This window comes from Pristis pectinata, chromosome 3, assembly GCF_009764475.1.
Source record: "Pristis pectinata isolate sPriPec2 chromosome 3, sPriPec2.1.pri, whole genome shotgun sequence".
NCBI lineage: Eukaryota > Metazoa > Chordata > Chondrichthyes > Rhinopristiformes > Pristidae > Pristis > Pristis pectinata.
In genome coordinates, this window is record NC_067407.1 from 113347762 (window position 1) to 113367818 (window position 20057).

General features: G+C 41.6%; 1 protein-coding gene across 11 annotated transcripts in view; it reads right to left on the reverse strand.

Moving 5' to 3' along the window:
• Nucleotides 1-20057, reverse strand: part of LOC127568539 (transcriptional-regulating factor 1-like) — a 202234-nt gene that overhangs the window by 117149 nt on the left and 65028 nt on the right. For 2 of the 11 annotated variants that reach the window (XM_052012410.1, XM_052012406.1), the window contains exon 2: nucleotides 8381-8554. The exons of the other annotated variants lie outside the window; for them this stretch is intronic. The gene's annotated coding sequence lies outside the window, so the exon portion shown is untranslated. The remainder of the gene's footprint in view (nucleotides 1-8380; nucleotides 8555-20057) is intronic. 11 annotated transcript variants of the gene reach the window in all.

The following is a 20057-nucleotide window of genomic DNA, read 5'->3' on the forward strand; positions in this document are numbered from 1 at the left end:
TTCTGATTTACAGACAAAATCCACTTATGGACACATATAAGAACAGAGCTCGTTCGTTACCTGTACAATTCAAGACAGTCTGTACAATTCTTTCAGTGACGTCCTTCAAACAGCAAGGTAAACTGATTTAGTGGTATTGCTGCCAGACCTCTAGACATAGTAATTTTCATGATCTTGTATGTATAGTGCCAAGCAGCCACCTGTGAGATAATAGGCACAAGAGACTGCAGATGCTGGAATATGCAGCAAAAACACAAACTTAGGGGAAAGAACTCAACAGGTCGAGCAGCATCTGTGGGGGGTGGGGTGGGAATTAGTCAGCATTTCAGGTCAAGACTCTGTCTCAGTCCTGATCCAGGGTCTCAACGTGAAACACTGGCAATTCCTCTCCACCCACAGATGCTGCTTGACCCGCAGAGTTCCTGCAGCAGTTTGTTTTTTGTACCCGAGAGATACGACAGGGCGACAGTTGAATATGTCATCCGAGAGATGGCAGCTCACAACAGTACAGCGTTCTTTCAGTACCTTCTGAAATGCCATTGGAAGTATGTAATATAGTCACTAGAACTGGATGGTCCCGTGACCTTCTCACTCAGTAGCAGTACACAAAGCCAAAACTGACATTGAAACCACGTTGAATGTCAGGGAGTAAAAGTGCCTTCAACCCTCCTCCAGATCATTAATATAAAGAGCAAATAATTGAGGGCCAATATCTGATCCTTGGGGCATCCCATCAGTTTTTCAATCCATTGGATTCAATGGCTCCACTTTCCCTGCGCGCTTGAAAATTTCCCACTCCTCTGATCTACTACCCACTTTTGCCGGGTTGTAAGCTCCAGTTTTAAATTTCCTTTCACCACTTTCACTGACTGAGGATGCTTTGTCTTTCTCATGGAATCTCTTTTCTTTAAAATTGGGATGAACTTCCGCTGAGCATTATGAATTGAGATGCTTAAATATTTGTCACTTCACATCCACTGAACTATCCCTCAACCTATTCAACCAGTCCACACCAGACAACTTGATCTTTGTAACTGTCCTTTAATTGAGGACACTGGTTTTGGACCCAGGGTGTTTGCCCTCACACTGTATCTGGAATTCTACCATGTTGTGATCATTTCTTCCAAGAAGATCCTTGACCAAGACTTGATTAATCCTACCTGATTACTCATTACCAAATCTAAAAATGGCATGTTCCCGGTTAAGTTCTGCAACACACTGCTCTAAGAAAGTCTCCGACACACTCCAGAAATTCCTTTGTCACAGTATCCTCAGCAGTTTGAGGAGTCCAATGGATGCTGATTAAAATTATGATAAATTGCTGTTCTCTTCATAGAAACATTTGATATTCCCCTATTCACCCTTTGTCCAACTGAGAGGCAACACCTTGAGGCCACCAGACTATTTCCACTCGTAATGAAAAACACGATGATGCTGGAGGAACTCAGCAGGCCAGGCAGCATCCGTGGAGAAAAGCAAGCGATCAATGTTTTGGGTCAGGACCCTTCTTCAGGACTGAAGATAGGGAAAGGGGAAGCCTAATATATAGGAGGGAAAAGCAGAGCAATGATAGGTAGACAAAAAAGAGGGGAGGCGGGTTAGGCACAGAGCGGTGATAGGTAGATGCAGGTAAGAAATAGCGATAGGCAGGTGCGGGGGAGGAGGGGAGAGTAGATAGCACATGGTCGAGGAGCTGGAGAGCACAGGAGATCACAGAGACGGAGTAGTGAGCGAGGGGATCCACAGAGGCAGAGCAAAACTCCGCCTCCCCTCCTTTCTCCACCTTATCACTGCTCTGCTTTTCCCTCCTACATACTGGGCTTCCCCTTTTCCTATCTTCAGTCCTGGAAGAAGGGTACCGACCTGAAACGTTGACTGCCTGCTTTTGTCCACGGATGCTGCCTGGCCTGATGAGTTCCTCCAGCATCATCATGTTTTTCATCTAGATTACAGCATCTGCAGTCCTTTGTTCCTCTACTTCCACCTAAACCAATCCCACATCACTATCCAAGTGCATCTATATCACTACTCAGCTCCACAATGATACCTTTCTTGTTTAACAATGGTCCCCCACCTTCCTTCCCTTTTGGCCTGTTCTTTTGGAATACTGAATAACCTGGAATATTGAGTTCTCAGTCCTGACCGTCCTGCAACTATGCCCAGTAATAGTTATTACATCAAACTCCTTTATTTCTATTTGTGCTGTCAACTCATTCATCACGTTACATATGCTACATGCACTATGTGCTTTCAGACAGTTTAAAACTTTGACATTTTACAATTTTTACTTATTTTGGATTCACTTTCTGCTACACAGTTTTGTTTATATTTTCTGATAATTCCCATCATGTTTTGATATACTTCTCTCTCAATTCTTTTTGGTTTATTAAACTTCCCGTCACTGGAACCCTCCCCCAACCCCAGCCCCTCCCACCCTGACTAGTTTAAATCCCCCTTGACAATCCTATTTATGTGATTCAAAGATTTCAATGGAACAACCCCCTCCTCCTCCCCAGTACCCCACCAATCAGAATCCATTTCTCCCACAACAGCCTCTGAGCCACGTTTAGTTCTCTCGTCTTACTTACCCCCTCTGCCAATTTGCACGTGGCTCAGTTAGTAATCCAGAAATTATCACCCTTGTGGTTCTTGTTTCCAGCTTTGTCACAAGGTGCTCAAAGGTCCACAGAAGAACCTCCTCCCTAGTTCAACCAATGCTATCAGAGGCTGAGTGAACCACATCAACCAAATTCTCCCCCTCCCACTTCTTCTTTAGCCAAAAAGACAGATGGAAAAGTAAGTTATGTGGAGAACACAAAGAGTCTGCACAGGGATATAGATAGGTTGTATGTGGGCAAAACAATGGCAGGTGGAGTGTTACGTGGCAAATACATGGCTATTGTTTGGAAAAAAGAAAAGTTTGAGAGATTTCCAAATGTTGGGGAGGTCTCCTTGTACCAGATACATGAAGTTAGCATATAGGAACAACAAAAAGAACACCGGTCTAAATTGCAAGGACAATGGAGTGCAAGACTGAGGATAAGAAACAAAACGACTGCAGACGCTGGAATCTAGATGAAAAACACGATGACGCTGGAGCTTGGTGGTGGGGTCCTGTTGGAGTTGGCAGAAGACGGAGGATGTCCTGCCACCACTGAAAACAACTTTGATGAGATCACAGCTGAGGTACTGCATGGTGTTTTGGTCTCATTATTTAAGGGAAGATACATTTGTCTTTGAGATAAGAGTTGGGATGTCATGTTACAGATGCACAATCAGAATCAGGTTTGTTATCACTGATGTACGTTATGAAATTTGTTGCTTTGCAGCATCAGTGCAGTGCAAGACAGAAAAATTACTATAAGTTACAAAAATTAATAAATAGTGCAAAAAAGGAATAACAAGGTAGTGTTCATGGACCATTCAGAAATCTGATGGCAGAGGGGAAGAAGCTGTTCCTCAAACATTGCTTTGGCTGCACTTGGACGGCTGTGTGCAGTTCTGGTCACCACAAGATAGGAAGGACATGATTAAGCTCGAGAGAGTGCAGAAAAGATTCACAAGGATGTTACCTGGATTAGAGAGCTCAAGTTATTAGGAGACCGGACAGGCTTGGTCTGTTTTCCTTGGAGCAAAGGAAGACCAGAGGTGACATGATAGAGGTGTGGAAAATTATGACAGGCATAGATAGGGTAGATGGTCACAGTCCTTTTCCCAGGGTAGGCAAGTCTAAAGCTAAAGGAAATAGGTTTAAGGTGAGAGGGGAAAGATTTAGAAGGAGACCTGAGGGGCAAGATTTTCCACGCAGAGGGTGCATGGGTATATGGAACGAGCTACCAAAGTAAGTGGTAGAGGCAGGTAAACTGTGACATTTAAAAGGCATTTGGACCAATACTCTGACCTGGAAAGGTTTAGAGGGAGATGGGCCAAATGCAGGCAAACGGGATTTGCTTATTAAGCATCCTGGTCAGCATGGACGAGTTGAGCTGAAGAGCCTGTTTCCATGCTGTATAACTCTATGCATCAATGAGATTGTGCAGCCAATGTTCATTAGGTTCATTCCATGGATAAGTGGGTTGTTGTGGGGAATGAGCAAGCTGAGTGGGCTTATACTCCCCAGAGTTCAGAGGTAGAGAAGGTGATGTAATCAAAACACAGGATGTTCTGAGGGAACATGACTGGTTAGAAATGTATTTTTTTTTCCTCATGGGGTTGGGGGGGGGGGGGGGGGGGGGAGGAAAGAAAGGTTCTCAGGATTAAGGGTCAGTTATGGGAGAGATTTCTTCTTTCAGACCATTGTGAATTTTCTACCCAAGAAAGCTGTTGCTGCCAAGTCATCAAGTACATTCAAGGACAAGCTACACAGATTTTTAGACCAGAGGGACCACATGGTTTCCAGGGGATTGGGCAGGAAAATGGAATTGAGGGCTATGATTAAATCGCCACAATCTTTGTGAATGACAGAGTAGGTTTGAGCTGCTCCTTGCCCTACTCCTAAATCGAGTCATATAGCACAAAACGGACCCTTCGGCCCAACACGCCTATGCATATATCATTAAAGGTGAAGATACTTCATCTTTAAAATGAATATTAAGATGACAATTTTACACAACTATTACTTTATGCTTTTTGTGTATTTGGCAGCAAGCTATATTGCAATAGTGAATACACTCAGGCGTATCAATAGCTCCAGCAAGAAGCTAACTTGAGTTTCTATAAACTGCCCAAAAATCAATCTGAAGCAAAAAATTGCAGATGCTGCGATTCACTTGCACTTCTTCCAATATCTGCAATCAGATTGCAATCAGCGCTCACGCTGTGATCTCCTCTGCACCAGAGAAGCCAAATGCAGACTGGGTGACCAGTTTGCAAATACCTCAAGTTCAGTCTTCAAAAGTGACCCTGAGCTTCCAGTAGCTCGTCACTTTAATTTTCCCTCTCATTCCCACTCTGACCTTCCCGCCTCAGCCTCTGACATTATTCAGCTATGCCTAATGTAAGCCTGTGCTCAATAGGCATTTTACAATCCTTGCAACTCAATACTGCATATAACAATTTCAGGCAACTATTGCTTTTTAAAAAAATCTCTCTCCACAGATGTAGCTGTACCTTTCCATTTCAATTTGCACCTCCCCCTCCCCTTGTCTCTGACTTTGGTCTGCACCCTATCAGGGACATTCTGTTTTTATTTCCCCAACTTCCCCCTCTCTGCAATTTAAAACACAATTGTTTTCTCTTTTCAACAGTTCAGGTAAAGGGTTCTTGACCTGAAATTTTGACTCTTTCTCTCCCCACAGATGCTAAATTGACTGCTGCCAGCATTTTTGTTTGCCCAAATGTCTTACTGTTTCCCAGGCAAATGTATATGCAAAATAAATAGGAAACCATTTCAGGGGAAGAATTTAATCTCAAAATTTAAGGGAAAGGCAAGGACACCTTCAAATAATACATTTGGAGGAACTAGGTCTTAAAATACAAGCCCTTCAAAGGGCTATTGTGATGCTAAAGCAAGTCACCTTTATTTTTAATTAAATGGTTTCATAGAATCAGCTGGTGTTCAAGCCATAGAAAATCTAGGACAGAATCAGAATCTACCTTTGGAATAATGCAATACTTCACATTGAAATAAAATGCAATCACCCTATTTTATTTTAAATCTGTGTGGTTAAAATTAAGCCTTTATTTCAGTCAGTCACTGTTGATGGTGACTATCTCATGAGCTGTTGGCAATGCCAAAGCAGTAACCATGTGTATTAAGTCAAATCCGAACTACAGAGCTTTCAAAACCATTTTTTAAAAAAAAACATTGTTGTCAATATTAGGTGTGTCTTACCTCCTTATTTTGACAGCAATGTAAGCACCAGTTGGGTCTGATTTAATCTTCCAAATACCCAATGGAAAATTGCAAAAAAAAAAGCACAGAACAGCACTCAGCGATCAGCATCGTTCTCCCACAGCTTCAAGAGACAATGTAAAACAAAAGTCCCAAGTGATGCCTGAGACGAACCAGTGTCGTGAAGTACTTGGCATTATGTACCATGAAACATGCAGACAACATTCCCACCTAAATGCATTTCAGATCAGGTCTTTTCTCGAAATAATGTTTAACAAGTAGGTCACTAATCTGTTTTCTAGTCAAATGACCAATATCTAGCCAAATACATGTGGTAATTAACCAGCTTTCCCAGACAAATTACTGTCAGACTTATTTAAATGTATTTTTTATGCAGCTGTATTTCTTTTATAGTTTATTGGTGAATATTTAAACACTGCAATTCCAGATATGAAGTATCACGTGTAAATACTGGGCAATAAGCATTTATCAATGTAATGGCAATTCAAACTCAAAACGCTTTGGATTCTTATACAGTTCAGGCTTTTGGTATTTTTAATTAATGCTAATTGCACAATAAAATCATTGCTGCTTATAGCAACTTGAAATAGGTTCCGTTTTGTGTGAACCACTGTTGAATTCATTGCAAGAAATTATATTTTTGTAGAAAAAAGTTTCAACCACAATTTCTGTAAATTCGCTAACATTACTGTACAGTGTAGAGGAAACCTACTAACCACAGAACAGAATCGGGTTACATTTACGTTCTTGGGTTTCACCTACAATAGGGGCCTTGTAAAATTTCCACTACTGCCTTAAGTGTGAATCTGCATGCATGTCGCTCAGTCATTGGAAAGAAAAATGTTCCAAGCACAACGCAGTTTACACGTAAATGGGCACCTTACATTCCATTACTTGCTCTCAATAAGCACTAAGGTGCATCCACATTGGATACAAATGTACAAGGCAAATTTTAACTTGCCACCCACATCTGCTGAACAGCACGTTACATAATCGGAAATGTGTCATGTTGATCTGAGTTCAATCCATTGTACAACATAAAGAAAGATGTTAAAATGGTTTGCAGCAAATTTCTCTTAATTCACTCAATGTGGTAGTAAAATTATATATGAAAGCAAACTCCACCCCGCTCATAATAGTTAATTTTTTTTATTTCATCCAAACATGCACTCCTAGGTCAAAAGTGATTTCGTTTTACTCTGAACATTATTTCACACTCTATATGTACGCATCTTGATACCTTAAATCTGCTTAACAGTTACCTCACAGTAATTGAAACGTTGTGACAGGGTGATAAACAAGTCTTTTAAATATTTCTTAATTATGATAGTGAGAAAGAACTTGAACATAATCCGGTGGTGACGTACAAATTGAATTAATTGGAGGAAAAAAACTACATCCTTCCTTCATCTCACAAATGCTTCACTTTCGTCCTTTCTGCAAACTGAGTATGAAGATAATACATTTTTCTTTCACCAAATTTTCTCTATTCCCTTCAAGATGCTTCGATTTGCCAGGTTGCTGTTCCATGACTGCAGGGTAACATCCAGTGGTTTACTTCCGTTGTCATTAGAGGTACTCCAGCCCAGATGAAGTTTTACAGGTTTATTTGACTCAAGGGATAAAGCAGATGAAACAAATCCTGTTCCCCAGTCCCACCATCAGCCACAACAGTGTGAGACACACACTTCAGCAGCAACTGTCACCTAGGTGGCTGACTTCCTCCTTCCCTAACTGTGATACACGATGTGCATCCACGCCCAACTGACCAGGGAATCTGACAATCTACAGAGCTCAGCCATTCACAGTGTAAAGTCTATGAGGAAGCACCATCAAATTAAATTTTTGAAGCATGATTCTGGAACACAACTAGAAATGCATGTTGCATTTAACGCCTAAATCTTGGAAATGCTGGCAGGAAAATTATATGAATCAACAAAAATTGACACAGAGGGCAGGGATACGTAAACATACAATTAAAAGACTCAACAGTTATTCAAAGCTTTTAGAAAAAGTTTGTAACCTTAAAAATAATGCACATCATTCGAAAATGCCATGTTCCCCTTCCTCTCCAACCCCACCCCCACACAATTTTGGGCACCTAATTTCAGCATTAAGTAAAGCCCTGAATCAGGCACAGCCTAAAGCTCAAATCTACCTTGTATTAATGTGCCTTAAACCTCATAGGAAAGTATTGTGCCCAAGTGGATGAGTTCTTGATCCCCACCCAAATCTGTCAAGTCTATCTGGCTACTGGAAATCACTATGGTTATCAAATATAGGCTGTTTAAAATAATAGTTACAGGAGTGTTGAATGAATATGCCACATTAGAAAAAATCTGATGCATGCAGATTCAACACACCTACCAAACATCTTAATGAAGAGGAAACACCACTCAACAGGAAACTGTACTTTAAGTTTGAGATTTGTAGCAGAGGGTGACCTGACCTCAGATGTGTCATCAGTTAGTGATGGGAAGCACTTTCTCCGCATTGAAGTCAACTAAAATATGTAGGACCACTCACCAAGAGGACTTGCTGTGAAAATTCAAGCACCCAGGCTTGATAGTTACTGGCAGAAACCACAGTGTCAGAGATCACTTGGCTTTGATGTAGGTTTGGTTGAAGGCATAACAAAGAACTGTAAAATATCAAACGACCTCAGAAAATGCAGGAAACACTCAGCGGGTCAGGCAGCATCTGTGGAAAAAAGTAACCGGGTTAATGTTTCGGGTCCAAGTTCCTGACAAAGGGTCTTTAACCTGCAACCTTTACTCTTGTTTCTCTTTCCATGGATGCTGTCTGATCTGCTGAGCGCTTCCAGCGCATTTCTGATTTTAATCAGATTTCCAGGACCTGCTTTTTTAAAAATTTTCATTAACTATCAAACAACCCATTTAATAACACCTGCATTTATTGCACATTGTCGAAAAGAACCAAGTGCCTGAGGAACCAAAGATACCTCCATGACAAATTACAATTTTGTTTTGAACCCAAATTTTGATTTAAAATCAGAGTACTTTTTGACTACTCTCAACTAATAACACATTTATTGCAGAGGCCTATATCAAGCAAGAACAGCGAAGGTTCATCTCACAGTGCATTAGTGGTGAGCAATTCTCCTTCCAGAAAAAAAAAGTATTTTATCAGATCATTTCTGGACAGACTGTTTAGCCATGGAAGGCATGGAAACAAGGTAGACATTGAAAAAAATTGATGCAATTATGATTTTTTTCCCTCCCAACAGTTTTTTCTCTACACTGAGAAATATATAACAAATTCAACAACAGGAATGCACCCCTAACCCCTGGCACTTTCCCCTCCTCTCACAGTAGATGTAACACTTGTCCTTACACCTACTCCCTCACCACCACCCAGAGACCGAAACAGTCCCTCCAGGTGAGGCAAAGGTTTTCATGCACCTCCTCCAACCTTGTCTACTGCATTCGGTGCTCCCAATGTGGCCTCCTCTACATCGGTGAGACCAGGCGCAGACTCTGCGACTGTTTCGCAGAACACCTACGCTCAGTCCGCAATGGCCATCCTGAGCTCCCAATTACAGACCATTTCAACTCCCCTTCCCAATCCCATACTGACCTGTCCATCCTTGACCAACGCAAACTGGAAGAGCAACACGTTATATTCTGCCTGGGTAGTCTACAACCCAATGGCATGAATACTGAGTTTTCCCAATTTTAGGTAACCTCCCCCATCCCTTTTCCTTTCCTTCCCCTCCCCCCCCCACACCACTTTTCCTCCCCTCTCCTTCTGATCCTCCCATTTTTGTCCCCTTTCCCACTCTCCCACCAATCTTTGTCCCCTTTCCCCCACCCGGTTCAAACTGTCATTCACCTCTCCCCTATGGTTCCCATTCTCACCTCCGTTACTTATCCCAATCCAGCTCTGGTAGTGCTTTGTCTTCCTGCTCATCTCTCTCCAGCTGCTGTCTCCTACCTTCACATTCCCCTCCCCCCACCTTGCTCCTCCTGTATTTCTCCCCCCCTGTCTCCATGTCTGTCTCCATCTATCATTCACTTGCCTGTCTTCCAACTCCAACCCCACTTACATCACCTACCTGGCACTACCTGCCTGTCATCTTACACCCTTCCTCAGTCCACCAATCAGCTCAGACTTTTCTTGCCACTCCCCTTCTCCTCTCTATACTGGCCATCTTGCCTCTCCACTCTCAGTCCTGATGCAGGGTTTCGACCCGAAACATCCACAATTTCTCTCCTCCCACAGATGCTGCTCAACCCACTGAGATCCTCCAGCACCTTGTTGTTGCTTCAGTAACATGGATGATTCACTTGGATGACAGCAACAATCAGAGGGGTTAATAACCCTCTTGAGATATTGGAGTACTATTTCAGTATTATTTCTTCCTGTACCTTTAACACCACTTCCCCTCCTTCAGTTTCCCAGAAGATGCCTTAATCTGAAACCACGGTTATAAGCCTACTCTAGTCCTTGTGAACACAATCAGTACAATGCTGAGACACAGGCTGGTTCTTCCTTTCTTCTTCAGGTTTGATCAGACCAATTGCCCAACAGCTTCTATGTTTTTAAAAGGATGCATATTTAAAAGGCTATTCCCAATCATCTTCAAATCACAAGAGCAAACTGACTGAACGCTGTAACAATCCACTGCCGAAATTTCAAAGAGGAATTGTCGTGTTGCATTCATCCCAGATCCTCCTTCATCTGAACCCCAAGTAACAAGCACATGTGAGGAAGGCCTAAACTTGATCAATTCAACATTTTACACTGGGAAAACCTCTTTACTTACACATTTGACTGTTAAAAGCAGAGGAAATTTTAAAAGCAATAAGTATTCTCCTGAACCTTCCCTAAAACCCCTCACCCAATGATTCAGTCACTGGAAAACTCAAATTATAAAATACAAGTTCAATTGCTGAATAAAAATTTCCTTGCTCCTCAGTTTGTTAAACTTGGGTGGCACAGTAGAGAAGTGGTTAGCGCGATGCTATTACAGCGCCAGTGATCGGGGTTCAATTCCTGTCGCTGTCTGTAAGGAGTTTGTACGTTCTCCCGTGTCTGCGTGGGTTTCCTCCGGGTGCTCCGGTTTCCTCCCACATTGCAAAGATGTACGGGTAGGTTAAATGGGTTTAAAATGGGCGGCGCGGACTCATTGGGCTGGAAGGGCCTGTTACCACGCTGTAAATAAAATTTAAAAATTTAATTTTATCTTATAATTGAAACCAAATATACCAAAAAAATAACAGTTTTAGGCATTTATTTTGTTTCACATCTTATGATGAACACAAAGAAAATGTAGGTTGCTGAGAAGGCAACGTGGAAATTAAAAGTTTTCAGAAAACAGAAATAATTTACAGGGACAATCAATTTACAGGGACAATTAAGTCATATAATCTGGCCCAGTCGGGACTTTGATGGTGTCGGACTAGCAGATCTTCCAGTCTGTTGGATGTTATTAATGACCTAACACACTTTGAATTTGCATATAGCATGGTGTTATAATAAATCTTCCAGTTAAACAGGTGTTTAAAGGCAGTGTGGAAACCAGAACCTGGGTGAGTTTTAAGCAGCACAGCAAACAGCACCAGGTGAGCACATTATGAAGACACAAGAGACTACAGATACCAGTTTCTGACCTTAGGTATTACCAAACAGATGGGTAGCAGATTATTAGACTTCTACTGTATATAATCAGAAGTTTACAAGTTTTCACCAAGGCCTTTATAAATGCATTCTCTGAAATTTATGTCGAAGTGACAAATTTGCATTGGAAATAAATAAGTTTTGTGGGCAGAAATGCTCTCTCAAAGCAAAAAAAATTGATTCTTAATGAGATTCAGAAAGGCAAGATATCAATTTTGGTTTGATGAAAAATGTTTGGAAGTAACTTTTATGGAGGCTTAATATTCAGAAACATAAAATGAAGCCTGAAGATCAGGGTACTTTTTATTCTCACCAGTGTTTCCCTCTTAACCCACTACAAACAAACAACCATAACACATCATAAAACCAGATATAGTGTATGATTACTTTGTATTAATTCAATAGAAAGAGCAACCCATGTTGGCATGACAAAAACAGCTAATTTTCTGGAACATCCAATACTAAGTACTGATAAGGAAGTACCAGAGAAAGGAACATAACCATTTATTCTGAAAGAGAACCAACAAGAGAGAAATTGTGGACACGACAGACATGAAATATGAAAAAACATCAAATCACTGGAAGTTGGCATGGCATTTATTTAAATGAAGTGGGAGATGGGAGGGAGGGAGGGAGGGAGGGAGGGAGGGAGATCTCATCAAAGGTGTAAAGATTTTAAAAGGATTGGGGGGCAATCAGACATGAGAAACCAGTCAAAATGATCAGAGTCTGTTCGACAATGCAAACCCCATCGACATCAAGATTTCAAAGGCTTTGATACAATCCAGTACAAGAAGCTGGCCCACACCACAGAAAAGTACGGCACAATAGACAACTATAAGGATGCACTGATAACCAGCCAGAATACAGTAGGCAGACTGGTTACTTATGGTGCTGCATCTGTTTCAGTAGGTAACTGAAGGGGTCCTTCAAGGACCAGCTGCAACCTTTGCCATTCATCACCTGTAGCAGTGAACTGAAGTATAAGCAGAAAGAAGACAGCCCAAAATTTGATAATTACTGCAAATGGTCAAAAGCAGATGGATCAAGTATAGAGGCACTTGGAGGGGGCTGGGAACCCAAACTGACAATCCACAGATTGAACTCTATGTCAATAAATGCAAAGTAGCACAAGGAAAACAGATTGGAAATATAATTCAACATTATTTGTTTACAGGATGCAGAACAGGGATAGGATTTAGGTTAAATCATCTATCTCACAATATCACTATCTTCAGTGTGTAGCAATAATAACCAAGTCAAATAAGACTTGTGCAGACACAAAAAACATTGTATAAATGTGTCTTTTTCTTTGCTCTGTTCCACCCCCCCCCCATTTCTTTCACAATTCTCTGCAACTCTTTTAGCATGCTGCAGCCAATGAAATACCTTTGTAGTGCAAGCACTGCTACAATGTGGGGGGAAAACACAGCAGTAGACTAATAATGATACTGACCAGAAAAGATTGGGAAATGAAAGATGAGAAATAAATACTGGCCCAGGCACTAGGGGAAACTTCCCTGCTCTTCAAAACTGCACTACAGAATCTTTTACATCTACTTCAGAAAGCAGATGGGGTTTCGCTCCAATGTCTCATCTATAAGACAGTACCTCTGGCAATGGAACACTCCTTGAGAACTGTCCAGGAGTGTCAGCCTAGATTTTTGCACTCAAGTCTCTGGAGTGGGACTTGCCCTCCAGCTTTTTAAACTCAATAAGCACACTAGTAACTAGCACAGACCATAAAATGAAACCTGTACTGGTTTGTCCATATCTGGAGCATTGGAGAAACTCAGACCCAAAGTATTTCTGGTCTATAACGTTCAATGTTATCCGTTTCTCTTTCCATAAACACTGTCTAACCTAGTGAGTTTTTTTTTCCACCATTTTCTGATTTTACTACCTTTGAAATTTTGAATTAAATTAGTAGACAGGATCTCCCCTCAAAGCCATGCTGACTATTCCTACCTTTCTGGGTGCAGATGAATCCTGCCCATCAGTTTTTCCAACGTTTCCCACGACATTAGATTCGCCAACCTGCAATTACCTGGCTTATCCCTGCTGCCCTCCTTGAACAACAGCATCACATTTGTTGTACTCTAGTCATCTGGCACCACTTCTGTGGCCAGGGAGATTTGAACATTTCTGTCAGAGCCCCAGCAATCTCCCTTGCCTCCCACAGCAGCCCAGGGTATATCTCGGTTTGGAGTTTATACTACCTGGTACCACAGGCATTCTAAGCAGCAACAACTATAGACAGAACACAGACAAGAGGTGCAGTAGTCTTGCCTCATCTAGTCATGAATGGAGAAGAAAATTTAAATACCGACAGGTGAAGGTGGCTCTACAAATATCCCCATCCTCAACAATGGCTAAACCCTGTGTGTGAATGCAGAAAACAGCAAGTATCACACTACAGATATTATATCCTCTCCTGCTCCAATGGATGATGTATTTTAATCTTCTCTCCCACCTACAATCACAAAAAGTCAGCCTTCAACTGATTGAATTCAGAGTCCACGTGACATCCAGAGGCAGTCGAGTACACTGGACCACATAAAGGCCTTGAGGCCTGCCACCATCTTAGATGCAGTGAAATCTAGTGCCTGAAAATTAACTGCTCCTCCAGCCAAGGCATTCCATTACAGTCTAGACATGGGTATCCATCTGCCAGAGGGAGTAAATGCTCAGGTTAATGGTTTCTGCACAAAAGACAGGACATTCAACAAAAGCAAGTACTATTCTGCCAGCTCTAATCTCAAACAGTAAAGCAAAAGGCGGCTTCATGAGTTGTACCATCAAGAAGCACCAACCTGCTCATTCAAGTCGGACTCAAGCAGGACTTGGCTCCAGAAACCATAACAACCTCAGTCCAAATCTTTAAAAAGGAGCTAAGTTCCAGAAACATGGCAAAAATAACCGGCTTGATGTTAAAGCTGTAACTGACCACAGCTACAAGAAAACGTCAATGGCTGTGTATGCAATGGCACTTGACTCACCCCCAGCTCAACACAACCTTTCCACCATCTGCTAGGTACAAGTCATAAGCAGGACACAAAACCATCCACTTATTTTAGAACGTAGAAAAGTACAGCACAGGAATGGGCCCTTCGGCCCACAACGTCTGCGCCGACCGCAATGCCAAGTCAAACTAACTCTATCTGCCTGCCCGTGATCTGTATCCCTCTATTCCGCCTGTTCGTGCGTGTCCTTGTTTGGATAAATCCAGTTCCAACAACACCAGAGTCATATGAACAAAATAACCCAGTGGCACCACATTCCCCTCCCTGAACATTCACTCCTTCCACAACAGTGCATCTTCATACAGAATGCAACCATCTACATCATTAAAAACAGGAACTCACCAACATTTCATCCGCATCCTCCAAAATCAGCAACTAAGATGGATAAAAGACATAAAAGGCACAGATATGCCATGGCCTGACCGTGGCCTGGTAACAAACTGGCAAATTCCAGGAGCATAACAGCACTGAGAGAATAGTTTTGTCATAACTCGATTGCAGGTGGTTGCACCCTCATGAGCAATAAGGAGTGGGTGTTAGATGCTGACATTGCCAGTGATTCCATCATCCCTTGAAAGAACAGAAGCCATACACTTCTACCCCCAATGGTTGGGTCAGGAAAAAGGTCAATGTGAAACAGTGTACAAAAAATTGAACGGTAGGATTGGGCATAAAAAACCTTGCACTAAAAAGGAAAACTTAAACATACCTATTTGTTGAGGTTTTATAGAGGCTTGCACACATGAAGCAAACCCCAAAATATGTCATTCAGACAGGAGATGATAAACACAATCCTTCCAGTGACCAAATCTGTTGTTGGGCAATGAAAGATATAGCACAGAGGTGACTTATGGAAAAGAATTTCAGTACAGTAAATGGTTGACCCTGTGGCACAGTGCAAGAGCAGAGGAAAGCGAGCAAGAAGGAGAAATCACAATAAATTGTTGTTAGAAGAGCACGAGTAATAAACTGAGACTTAAGGTTGAACAATGATCAAAAAGAAAATGCTGAACACGTATGTGCCAGGAATAGCCACGGAGACGGCTTTGTAAAAAGCCTAGCTATAAGCATAATGAAAGCAGGTTCCATACTTTATCAAATAGGGAAAATGCTCAAATGTGTGTTGTAAAGTTAGGAAAAACTGCAAGCACAAAGAAATCTACTAATAACTCCAAATTTCAGGCCTCCATTGTGGAAAGGGGAACAATCAGCTTTTCCCTCAATAAATTGGTCCAGCAAAACAAATCTGGTTGCAGAGACCCATCAAATAATAAAACATGAGTGGATTTCTAAGATCTTAATGAGATGGTAACATCTCTTTATTAAGTAACTTACAGAACGCCCCACTGCATTCTCGGTCTCTTCCAACAGAGATTTCTAGCCTCAGTACATACTGAATATTTACAGTGGCATGCAAAAGTTTGGGCACCCCTGGTCAAAATTTCTGTTACTATGAATAGCTAAGTGAGTAAAAGATGACCTGGTTTCCAAAAGGCATAAAGTTAAAAATGACACATTTCTTTAATATTTTTAGTAAGATTATTTTTTTATTTCCATCTTTTACAGTTTCAAAATAACAAAAAAGGAAAAGGGCCCGAAGCAAAAGTTTGGGCACCGTGCATGGTCAATACTTAGTAACACCCTCTTTGGCAAGTATCACAGCCTGTAAATGCTTTCTGTAGCCAGCTAAGAGTCTTTCAATTCTTGTTTGGGGGATTTTCGCCCATTCTTCCTTGCAAAAGGCTTCTAGTTCTGTGAGATTCTTGGGCCGTCTTGCATGCACTGCTCTTTTGAGGTCTATCCACAGATTTTCGATGATGTTTAGGTCAGGGGACTGTGAGGGCCATGGCAAAACCTTCAGCTTGTGCCTCTTGAGGTAGTCCATTGTGGATTTTGAGGTGTGTTTAGCATCGTTATCCTGTTGTAGAAGCCATCCTCTTTTCATCTTCGGGTATTTTTTTTTTTACAGATGGTGTGATGCTTGCTTCCAGAATTTGCTGGTATTTAATTGAATTCATTCTTCCCTCTACCAGTGAAATGTTCCCCGTGCCACTGGCTGCAACACAAGCTCAAAGCATGATCGATCCACCCCTGTGCTTAACAGTTGGAGAGGTGTTCTTTTCATGAAATTCTGTACCCTTTTTTCCCCCCAAACTTTCCTGTATCCTCACCACAAAATTTAGTGTCAGAAGTTTGCAAAGGAACATCTAAACAAGCCTGATGCATTTTGGAAACAAGTCCTGTGGACTGATGAAGTTAAAATAGAACTTTCTGGCTGCAATGAGCAAATGTATGTTTGGAGAAAAAGGGTACAGAATTTCATGAAAAGAACACCTCTCCAACTGTTAAGCATGAGGGTGGATCGATCATGCTTTGGGCTTGTGTTGCAGCCAGTGGCACAGGGAACATTTCACTGGTAGAGGGAAGAATGAATTCAATTAAATACCAGCAAATTCTGGAAGCAAACACACCGTAAAAAAGCCGAAGGTGAAAAGAGGATGGCTTCTACAACAGGATAACGATGCTAAACACACCTCAAAATCCACAATGGACTACCTCAAGAGGCACAAGCTGAAGGTTTTGCCATGGCCCTCACAGTCCCCTGACCTAAATATCATAAAAATCTGTGGATAGACCTCAAAAGAGCAGTGCATGCAAGACGGCCAAAGAATCTCACAGAACTAGAAGCCTTTTGCAAGGAAGAATGGGCGAAAATCCCCCAGACAAGAATTGAAAGACTCTTAGCTGGCTGCAGAAAACGTTTACAGGCTGTGATACTTGCCAAAGAGGGTGTTACTAAGTACTGACCATGCAGGGTGCCCAAACTTTTGCTTCGGGCCCTTTTCCTTTTTTGTTATTTTGAAACTGTAAAAGATGGAAATAAAAAAGTAATCTTGCTTAAAATATTAAAAAATTGTGTCATCTTTAACTTTATGCCTTTTGGAAATCAGGTCATCTTTTACTTGCTTAGCTATTCACAGTAACAGAAATTTTGACCAGGGGTGCTCAAACTTTTGCATGCCACTGTAGCAACATCTTCAGTAACATTCACTTTGCTGAAGTTGAACTCCTCAAAGTTCATTTACAGACAACGTTGAGACATTAATATCTGTGATCGAAAAATCTTGCAGATTTGAGCAGTGAACGAACAGCATTCAGTTCCACTGACAAACATTTGATTGTTCAGTGGAATCTTCAAAAGGTTAGGCCATTGTTTTGAGCTGGGGAGTAATATGTTAAATTCTGCTTTTTAAGCACTATTAAGACAATTAAATTCTTTCATCTCTAACAATGGACTCGACACAAAATCTTCACCATACTCACAGCCATGTACAATTCCAATCTTTCTCTTTGCAATGTAATAACTCTGCTGCGCATGTGGAAAAAAAATCACTAGTTTCCAGCTCTTTCCACATCCCTGACAGAAAAATGGGTAATTTTGCATTTCTCACTTGCATTATTTTACACTGAGTGGGGGGGGGGGGGGGGGGGGGGGGGTGCGGAATCTAATGCTATGAACATAGCTTCCATAGTAAGTAAAAAGTCTCAAGACATTTCTTAAAATGTGGTCTTTTCTTTAAAGTAAAGCCTTTGCACTCTCAATACTGCTCCTCCATTTCCTCATACATTCAGGTCAATGTTTTTTGAAAAAAAATTTGACTGTACTCCTTTCAGAGTGGAGTTTGCTCAGGATACATTTTAATCAGCATTAATAAAACATCCATACACCACATTTCATTTAGTTATGTAAAGTGCTGCTACAGGAAAATAAGTTGTGGCTCAACAGTAATTAACGTGCATCACAAGACCTTCTGTAGAAAAAAACTATTCCCTCCTTATATTCCATTCTGGACATCCTCAGACACACAAAACAAAAGCATGGAACAAATCCATAGCAGAGGAAATTAACTAAGAAAGTTCAGTTTTCTCCCGTGTAGAATGGAAGTTGTTGAGTGCTTCCCAGCAGCATGTAAGCGAATTAAGGAGCATCCCCCACCCTGCAACAGTATACACATCCTCATTTCTAGGGAAGGGAAACCTTTGCTTTATTAAATTCAGTGAGCCTCTGTCTGGCCTCCAGCAGAATGAATTTCAAACCACCACAAAATACTGAAAAACAAAACTGAATAGTAAGTGGCATCCCAATTAAATTAAAAATACTTCACCAACACCGATTCAAAGGCATTGCAGTTACTTTGCATATCTGTAGAGGATGGCAGTGGTTAAAGGAAGCTTTCCACCTCAAAATTCAGCAAAGATGCAAAAAAATTCACACATGATGGTTTCAATCTCCACAGTTCTAACGGCACAGCACACGCGAGGCCAATATAAAAAGCAATGCCAAAGAACCCGTGAACCCACAGGCTCAGTAGGATAATTAGTAAATAGAGTAAATTATGCAGTGGGTGATTCTACACCCACTAACCACCACCAGCGTATATGGAGGGAAAAAAATCCTCTCCTCAAAGATGATTAAATAAAAAGGTTCTAATTTAAGCTACAAACAATTCAACGAACAGCAACCTTCCTCCAAGTCATCATTCTCTGGAATAAAAACAATGATGGAAATCCCCAGCAGGTCACACAGCATTTGCAGTGACAGAAGATAGAGTTAAGATTATGGATTGATGGCTTTTCATCAGAACTGACCGACTCAGACAGACAAAAAGATTGGTTATCTGAAATTATTGAATTCAGTGTTGTCATGAGTGCTGTAATATGCCCAGTGGGAAGGTGAGATGCTGTGCCCCAAACTTCAGTTAAACTTTGCTGGAACAGTGTAGGAGGCAAAAAACAGAAGAGAGCGAGAATGGAATGAAGATCTAAACTGAGAGGCAACCGGAAGCTCAGGCTAACCCTTGCAGACTGAACAGAGGTGCTCTACAAAGCAGTCGTCCAGTTGGTATTTAATTTCTTTGATGTAGAGAAGATAGCGCGAGCACAAGATGCATCTGAACCTGGAGGCAGCACGAGTGAGTCTCTGTTTCACCTGGACGGAGAATTTGGGTTCCGGGATACTGGGAAGGGATGAAATAAACAGCGCTGGATCTCCTGCGGTGGGATGGGACTGTGCCAAGTAAAGGGAAATGAACAGCGAGTTGTAGAGGGGACGACAATTTCAGAAAACTCAAGGAGAAGGGAGGTGGAAGATAGTCCTGGTGATGACGTGAAGCTGAAGATGATGGGCATTATGGAGGATGATCTGTTGAACATGGAGCATACTGGGGTGAAAGGTAAGGTCAGTGGGAAACCCATCCTCGGTCTGAGTGGGAGAGGGGATGAGAATGGAAGTGCAGAAAATCGAACAAATGTAGTTGAGAACTATGGTGGAGAGCAAGCTATGGTTAAGGAAAAAGAAAAGCATCTTGGAAGCACTGGTCTGGGAGGCATCACCATTAGAAGAAGCATGAGAGCTGAAGGAACTGGGAAAATGCAATGGAACCTAATAGGAAATAGGGTGGAAGGAGATGTATTCAAGGTAGCTGTGGAAATCTATGGATATTAATCACCAACCTGTTCCCAGAGATGGAGAGAGAGTT